Raw genomic sequence first — 7500 nt, 5'->3', positions numbered from 1 at the left:
AGATTCAGAGATCGGGCATTGACTCTTTTTTTTTTTTTTTTGCAAGATTATTATATAATTAGTGAAAATTTCCAAAAAGCTTAAAGCACCTTGCTATTCCAAGGCAGTCTCCCATCCAAGTACTAACCAGGCCCAAACCTGCTAATATTCAGAGATCGGGCAATGACACTATTTTTTTTTTTTGGCAAGATTATTATATAATTACTGAAAAATTTCCAAATAGCTTAAAGCACCTGGTATTCCCAGGCGGTCTCTCATCCAAGTACTAACCAGACCTAAACCTGCTAAGATTCAGAGATCGGGCATTGACTCTTTTTTTTTTTTTTTTTTTGCAAGATTATTATATACTTACTGAAAAATTTCCAAAAAGCTTAAAGCACCTTGCTATTCCAAGGCGGTCTCCCATCCAAGTACTAACCAGGCCCAAACAAACTAATATTCAGAGATCGGGCAATGACACTATTTTTTTTTGGCAAGATTATTATATAATTACTGAAAAATTTCCAAAAAGCTTAAAGCACCTGGTATTCCCAGGCGGTCTCTCATCCAAGTACTAACTAGACCTAAACCTGCTAAGATTCAGAGATTGTGCATTGAGTCTTTTTTTTTTTTTTGCAAGATTATTATATACTTGGTGAAAAATTTCCAAAAAGCTTAAAGCACCTTGCTATTCCAAGGCGGTCTCCCATCCAAGCACTAACCAGGCCCAATCCTGCTAATATTCAGACATTGGGGCATTGACTCTTTTTTTTTGCAAGATTATTATATATATTATATTCAGAGATTGGGCATTGACTCTTTTTTTGCAAGATTATTATATACTTAGTGAAAAATTTCCAAAAAGCTTAAAGCACCTTGCTATTCCAAGGCGGTCTCCCATCCAAGTACTAACCAGGCCCAAACCTGCTAATATTCAGAGATTGGGCAATGACACTATTTTTTTTTTTTTGCAAGATTATTATATACTTAGTGAAAAATTTCCAAAAAGCTTAAAGCACCTTGCTATTCCAAGGCGGTCTCCCATCCAAGCACTAACCAGGCCCAAGCCTGCTTAGCTTCCGAGATCAGACGAGATCAGGTATAGCCAGGTTGGTATGGCCATAAGCGAAGGTTGCTGCAAAGAGAGGGCTATTTAAAGATCAGCCATTCTAATCACCAGTACATTGTATAAGTAGGGAAGAAAACCCAAAAGCTTACAGCACCTAGTATTCCCAGGCGGTCTCCCATCCAAGTACTAACCAGGCCCAAACCTGCTTAGCTTCCGAGATCAGACGAGATCGGGCATAACCAGGTTGGTATGGCCGTAAGCGAAGGTTGCTGCAAAGAGAGGGCTATTTAAAGATCAGTCATCCTAATGTCCAGTACATTATATAAGTAGGAAAGAAAACCCAAAAGCTTAAAGCACCTGGTATTCCCAGGCGGTCTCTCATCTAAGTACTAACCAGACCTAAACCTGCTAAGATTCAGAGATCGGGCATTGACAATTTTTTTTTTTTGCAAGATTATTATATACTTAGTGAAAAATTTCCAAAAAGCTTAAAGCACCTTGCTATTCCAAGGCGGTCTCCCATCCAAGCACTAACCAGGCCCAAACCTGCTAATATTGAGAGATCGGGCATTGACTCTATTTTTTTTTTTTTTTTGCAAAATTATTAAATACTTAGTGAAAAATTTCCAAAAAGCTTACAGCACCTGGTACTCCCAGGCGGTCTCCCATCCAAGTACTAACCAGGCCCAAGCCTGCTTAGCTTCCGAGATCAGACGAGATCAGGTATAGCCAGGTTGGTATGGCCATAAGCGAAGGTTGCTGCAAAGAGAGGGCTATTTAAAGATCAGCCATTCTAATCGCCAGTACATTGTATAAGTAGGGAAGAAAACCCAAAAGCTTACAGCACCTAGTATTCCCAGGCAGTCTGCCATCCAAGTACTAACCAGGCCCAAACCTGCTTAGCTTCCGAGATCAGACGAGATCGGTCATAGCCAGGTTGGTATGGCCATAAGCGAAGGTTGCTGCAAAGAGAGGGCTATTTAAAGATCAGTCATTCTAATGTCCAGTACATTATATAAGTAGGAAAGAAAACGCAAAAGCTTAAAGCACCTGGTATTCCCAGGCGGTCTCTCATCTAAGTACTAACCAGACCTAAACCTGCTAAGATTCAGAGATCGGGCATTGACAATTTTATTTTTTTTTTGCAAGATTATTATATACTTAGTGAAAAATTTCCAAAAAGCTTAAAGCACCTTGCTATTCCAAGGCGGTCTCCCATCCAAGTACTAACCAGGCCCAAACCTGCTAATATTCAGAGATCGGGCAATGACAGTATTTTTTTTTAGCAAGATTATTATATAATTACTGAAAAATTTCCAAAAAGCTTAAAGCACCTGGTATTCCCAGGCGGTCTCTCATCCAAGTACTAACCAGACCTAAACCTGCTAAGATTCAGAGATCGGGCATTGACAATTTTTTCTTTTTTTTTTTTTTTTGCAAGATTATTATATACTTAGTGAAAAATTTCCAAAAAGCTTAAAGCACCTGGTATTCCCAGGCGGTCTCTCATCCAAGTACTAACCAGACCTAAACCTGCTAAGATTCAGAGATCGGGCATTGACTCTATTTTTTTAATTTTTTTGCTAAATTATTAAATACGTAGTGAAAAATTTCCAAAAAGCTTAAAGCACCTTGCTATTCAAAGACGGTCTCCCATCCAAGTACTAACCAGGCCCAAACCAGCTAATATTCAGAGATCGGGCAATGACACTATTTTTTTTTGGCAAGATTATTATATAATTACTGAAAAATTTCCAAAAAGCTTAAAGCACCTGGTATTCCCAGGCGGTCTCTCATCCAAGTACTAACCAGACCTAAACCTGCTAAGATTCAGAGATTGGGCATTGAGTCTTTTTTTTTTTTCTGCAAGATTATTATATACTTAGTGAAAAATTTCCAAAAAGCTTAAAGCACCTTGCTATTCCAAAGCGGTCTCCCATCCAAGTACTAACCAGGCCCAAACCTGCTAATATTCAGAGATTGGGCAATGACACTATTTTTTTTTTTTTTGCAAGATTATTATATACTTAGTGAAAAATTTCCAAAAAGCTTAAAGCACCTTGCTATTCCAAGGCGGTCTCCCATCCAAGCACTAACCAGGCCCAAACCTGCTAATATTGAGAGATCGGGCATTGACTCTATTTTTTTTATTTTTTTGCAAAATTATTAAATACTTAGTGAAAAATTTCCAAAAAGCTTACAGCACCTGGTACTCCCAGGCGGTCTCCCATCCAAGTACTAACCAGGCCCAAGCCTGCTTAGCTTCCGAGATCAGACGAGATCAGGTATAGCCAGGTTGGTATGGCCATAAGCGAAGGTTGCTGCAAAGAGAGGGCTATTTAAAGATCAGCCATTCTAATCGCCAGTACATTGTATAAGTAGGGAAGAAAACCCAAAAGCTTACAGCACCTAGTATTCCCAGGCGGTCTCCCATCCAAGTACTAACCAGGCCCAAACCTGCTTAGCTTCCGAGATCAGACGAGATCGGGCATAGCAAGGTTGGTATGGCCGTAAGCTAAGGTTGCTGCAAAGAGAGGGCTATTTAAAGATCAGTCATTCTAATGTCCAGTACATTATATAAGTAGGAAAGAAAACCCAAAAGCTTAAAGCACCTGGTATTCCCAGGCGGTCTCTCATCTAAGTACTAACCAGACCTAAACCTGCTAAGATTCAGAGATCGGGCATTGACAATTTTTTGTTTTTTTGCAAGATTATTATATACTTAGTGAAAAATTTCCAAAAAGCTTAAAGAACCTTGCTATTCCAAGGCGGTCTCCCATCCAAGCACTAACCAGGCCCAAACCTGCTAATATTGAGAGATCGGGCATTGACTATTTTTTTTATTTTTTTGCAAAATTATTAAATACTTAGTGAAAAATTTCCAAAAAGCTTACAGCACCTGGTACTCCCAGGCGGTCTCCCATCCAAGTACTAACCAGGCCCAAGCCTGCTTAGCTTCCGAGATCAGACGAGATCAGGTATAGCCAGGTTGGTATGGCCATAAGCGAAGGTTGCTGCAAAGAGAGGGCTATTTAAAGATCAGACATTCTAATCGCCAGTACATTGTATAAGTAGGGAAGAAAACCCAAAAGCTTACAGCACCTAGTATTCCCAGGCAGTCTCCCATCCAAGTACTAAACTGGCCCAAACCTGCTTAGCTTCCGAGATCAGACGAGATCGGTCATAGCCAGGTTGGTATGGCCATAAGCGAAGGTTGCTGCAAAGAGAGGGCTATTTAAAGATCAGTCATTCTAATGTCCAGTACATTATATAAGTAGGAAAGAAAACGCAAAAGCTTAAAGCACCTGGTATTCCCAGGCGGTCTCTCATCTAAGTACTAACCAGACCTAAACCTGCTAAGATTCAGAGATCGGGCATTGACAATTTTTTTTTTTTGGCAAGATTATTATATAATTACTGAAAAATTTCCAAAAAGCTTACAGCACCTGGTACTCCCAGGCGGTCTCCCATCCAAGTACTAACCAGGCCCAAGCCTGCTTAGCTTCCAAGATCAGACGAGATCAGGTATAGCCAGGTTGGTATGGCCATAAGCGAAGGTTGCTGCAAAGAGAGGGCTATTTAAAGATCAGCCATTCTAATCGCCAGTACATTGTATAAGTAGGGAAGAAAACCCAAAAGCTTACAGCACCTAGTATTCCCAGGCGGTCTCCCATCCAAGTACTAACCAGGCCCAAACCTGCTTAGCTTCCGAGATCAGACGAGATCGGGCATAGCCAGGTTGGTATGGCCGTAAGCGAAGGTTGCTGCAAAGAGAGGGCTATTTAAAGATCAGTCATTCTAATGTCCAGTACATTATATAAGTAGGAAAGAAAACCCAAAAGCTTAAAGCACCTGGTATTCCCAGGCGGTCTCTCATCTAAGTACTAACCAGACCTAAACCTGCTAAGATTCAGAGATCGGGCATTGACAATTTTTTTTTTTTGCAAGATTATTATATACTTAGTGAAAAATTTCCAAAAAGCTTAAAGCACCTTGCTATTCCAAGGCGGTCTCCCATCCAAGCACTAACCAGGCCCAAACCTGCTAATATTGAGAGATCGGGCATTGACTCTATTTTTTTTTTTTTTTGCAAAATTATTAAATACTTAGTGAAAAATTTCCAAAAAGCTTACAGCACCTGGTACTCCCAGGCGGTCTCCCATCCAAGTACTAACCAGGCCCAAGCCTGCTTAGCTTCCGAGATCAGACGAGATCAGGTATAGCCAGGTTGGTATGGCCGTAAGCGAAGGTTGCTGCAAAGAGAGGGCTATTTAAAGATCAGTCATCCTAATGTCCAGTACATTATATAAGTAGGAAAGAAAACCCAAAAGCTTAAAGCACCTGGTATTCCCAGGCGGTCTCTCATCTAAGTACTAACCAGACCTAAACCTGCTAAGATTCAGAGATCGGGCATTGACAATTTTTTTTTTTTGCAAGATTATTATATACTTTGTGAAAAATTTCCAAAAAGCTTAAAGCACCTTGCTATTCCAAGGCGGTCTCCCATCCAAGTACTAACCAGGCCTAAACCTGCTAATATTCAGAGATCGGACAATGACACTATTTTTTTTTTTGGCAAGATTATTATATAATTACTGAAAAATTTCCAAAAAGCTTAAAGCACCTGGTATTCCCAGGCGGTCTCTCATCCAAGTACTAACCAGACCTAAACCTGCTAAGATTCAGAGATCGGGCATTGACTCTTTTTTTTTTTTTGCAAGATTATTATATACTTAGTGAAAAATTTCCAAAAAGCTTACAGCACCTGGTACTCTTAGGCAGTCTCCCATCCAAGTACTAACCAGGCCCAAGCCTGCTTAGCTTCCGAGATCAGACGAGATCAGGTATAGCCAGGTTGGTATGGCCATAAGCGAAGGTTGCTGCAAAGAGAGGGCTATTTAAAGATCAGCCATTCTAATCGCCAGTACATTGTATAAGTAGGGAAGAAAACCCAAAAGCTTACAGCACCTAGTATTCCTAGGCGGTCTCCCATCCAAGTACTAACCAGGCCCAAACCTGCTTAGCTTCCGAGATCAGACGAGATCGGGCATAGCCAGGTTGGTATGGCCGTAAGCGAAGGTTGCTGCAAAGAGAGGGCTATTTAAAGATCAGTCATTCTAATGTCCAGTACATTATATAAGTAGGAAAGAAAACCCAAAAGCTTAAAGCACCTGGTATTCCCAGGCGGTCTCTCATCTAAGTACTAACCAGACCTAAACCTGCTAAGATTCAGAGATCGGGCATTGACAAATTTTTTTTTTTTTGCAAGATTATTATATACTTAGTGAAAAATTTCCAAAAAGCTTAAAGCACCTTGCTATTCCAAGGCGGTCTCCCATCCAAGTACTAACCAGGCCTAAACCTGCTAATATTCAGAGATCGGGCAATGACACTATTTTTTTTTTGGCAAGATTATTATATAATTACTGAAAAATTTCCAAAAAGCTTAAAGCACCTGGTATTCCCAGGCGGTCTCTCATCCAAGTACTAACCAGACCTAAACCTGCTAAGATTCAGAGATCGGGCATTGACTCTTTTTTTTTTTTTTTTTTTTTTTTGCAAGATTATTATATACTTAGTGAAAAATTTCCAAAAAGCTTACAGCACCTGGTACTCCCAGGCAGTCTCCCATCCAAGTACTAACCAGGCCCAAGCCTGCTTAGCTTCCGAGATCAGACGAGATCAGGTATAGCCAGGTTGGTATGGCCATAAGCGAAGGTTGCTGCAAAGAGAGGGCTATTTAAAGATCAGCCATTCTAATCGCCAGTACATTGTATAAGTAGGGAAGAAAACCCAAAATCTTACAGCACCTAGTATTCCCAGGCGGTCTCCCATCCAAGTACTAACCAGGCCCAAACCTGCTTAGCTTCCGAGATCAGACGAGATCGGGCATAGCCAGGTTGGTATGGCCGTAAGCAAAGGTTGCTGCAAAGAGAGGGCTATTTAAAGATCAGTCATCCTAATGTCCAGTACATTATATAAGTAGGAAAGAAAACCCAAAAGCTTAAAGCACCTGGTATTCCCAGGCGGTCTCTCATCTAAGTACTAACCAGACCTAAACCTGCTAAGATTCAGAGATCGGGCATTGACAATTTTTTTTTTTTGCAAGATTATTATATACTTAGTGAAAAATTTCCAAAAAGCTTACAGCACCTGGTACTCCCAGGCAGTCTCCCATCCAAGTACTAACCAGGCCCAAGCCTGCTTAGCTTCCGAGATCAGACGAGATCAGGTATAGCCAGGTTGGTATGGCCATAAGCGAAGGTTGCTGCAAAGAGAGGGCTATTTAAAGATCAGCCATTCTAATCGCCAGTACATTGTATAAGTAGGGAAGAAAACCCAAAAGCTTACAGCACCTAGTATTCCCAGGCGGTCTCCCATCCAAGTACTAACCAGGCCCAAACCTGCTTAGCTTCCGAGATCAGACGAGATCGGGCATAGCCAGGTTGGTA

General features: G+C 40.8%; 1 long non-coding RNA gene, 16 other non-coding genes and 1 pseudogene across 17 annotated transcripts in view; all 18 read right to left on the bottom strand.

Annotated features, from left to right (window-relative positions):
- LOC132104553 (uncharacterized) overlaps positions 1 to 7500 on the bottom strand; it is a 343753-nt gene that overhangs the window by 78425 nt on the left and 257828 nt on the right. The window lies entirely within an intron of this gene.
- On the bottom strand, positions 987 to 1106 carry LOC132105254 (5S ribosomal RNA; annotated as a pseudogene).
- LOC132105335 (5S ribosomal RNA) lies at positions 1191 to 1309 on the bottom strand. The gene has a single exon (XR_009423945.1). It is a non-coding gene; the product is annotated as a 5S ribosomal RNA (ribosomal RNA).
- LOC132105026 (5S ribosomal RNA) lies at positions 1681 to 1799 on the bottom strand. The gene has a single exon (XR_009423740.1). It is a non-coding gene; the product is annotated as a 5S ribosomal RNA (ribosomal RNA).
- On the bottom strand, positions 1884 to 2002 carry LOC132105224 (5S ribosomal RNA). The gene has a single exon (XR_009423926.1). It is a non-coding gene; the product is annotated as a 5S ribosomal RNA (ribosomal RNA).
- On the bottom strand, positions 3243 to 3361 carry LOC132105025 (5S ribosomal RNA). Its single transcript, XR_009423739.1, has one exon. It is a non-coding gene; the product is annotated as a 5S ribosomal RNA (ribosomal RNA).
- LOC132104957 (5S ribosomal RNA) lies at positions 3446 to 3564 on the bottom strand. Its single transcript, XR_009423674.1, has one exon. It is a non-coding gene; the product is annotated as a 5S ribosomal RNA (ribosomal RNA).
- LOC132105024 (5S ribosomal RNA) lies at positions 3936 to 4054 on the bottom strand. Its single transcript, XR_009423738.1, has one exon. It is a non-coding gene; the product is annotated as a 5S ribosomal RNA (ribosomal RNA).
- LOC132105181 (5S ribosomal RNA) lies at positions 4139 to 4257 on the bottom strand. Its single transcript, XR_009423886.1, has one exon. It is a non-coding gene; the product is annotated as a 5S ribosomal RNA (ribosomal RNA).
- On the bottom strand, positions 4483 to 4601 carry LOC132105114 (5S ribosomal RNA). The gene has a single exon (XR_009423823.1). It is a non-coding gene; the product is annotated as a 5S ribosomal RNA (ribosomal RNA).
- Positions 4686 to 4804, bottom strand: LOC132104927 (5S ribosomal RNA). The gene has a single exon (XR_009423644.1). It is a non-coding gene; the product is annotated as a 5S ribosomal RNA (ribosomal RNA).
- Positions 5175 to 5293, bottom strand: LOC132104969 (5S ribosomal RNA). Its single transcript, XR_009423685.1, has one exon. It is a non-coding gene; the product is annotated as a 5S ribosomal RNA (ribosomal RNA).
- On the bottom strand, positions 5802 to 5920 carry LOC132105184 (5S ribosomal RNA). The gene has a single exon (XR_009423889.1). It is a non-coding gene; the product is annotated as a 5S ribosomal RNA (ribosomal RNA).
- On the bottom strand, positions 6005 to 6123 carry LOC132104961 (5S ribosomal RNA). Its single transcript, XR_009423678.1, has one exon. It is a non-coding gene; the product is annotated as a 5S ribosomal RNA (ribosomal RNA).
- Positions 6644 to 6762, bottom strand: LOC132105095 (5S ribosomal RNA). Its single transcript, XR_009423805.1, has one exon. It is a non-coding gene; the product is annotated as a 5S ribosomal RNA (ribosomal RNA).
- LOC132104994 (5S ribosomal RNA) lies at positions 6847 to 6965 on the bottom strand. The gene has a single exon (XR_009423710.1). It is a non-coding gene; the product is annotated as a 5S ribosomal RNA (ribosomal RNA).
- Positions 7190 to 7308, bottom strand: LOC132105094 (5S ribosomal RNA). The gene has a single exon (XR_009423804.1). It is a non-coding gene; the product is annotated as a 5S ribosomal RNA (ribosomal RNA).
- LOC132104926 (5S ribosomal RNA) overlaps positions 7393 to 7500 on the bottom strand; it is a 119-nt gene continuing 11 nt past the window's right edge. The window contains exon 1 of the ribosomal RNA XR_009423643.1: positions 7393 to 7500. This exon is cut by the window's right edge and continues 11 nt beyond it. This is a non-coding gene — a ribosomal RNA (5S ribosomal RNA).

Source organism: Carassius carassius, chromosome 25 (genome assembly GCF_963082965.1).
Source record: "Carassius carassius chromosome 25, fCarCar2.1, whole genome shotgun sequence".
Classification (NCBI taxonomy): domain Eukaryota; kingdom Metazoa; phylum Chordata; class Actinopteri; order Cypriniformes; family Cyprinidae; genus Carassius; species Carassius carassius.
The sequence above is the reverse complement of the archived record's forward strand: the minus strand, read 5'-3'. Positions and strand labels throughout refer to the sequence as shown.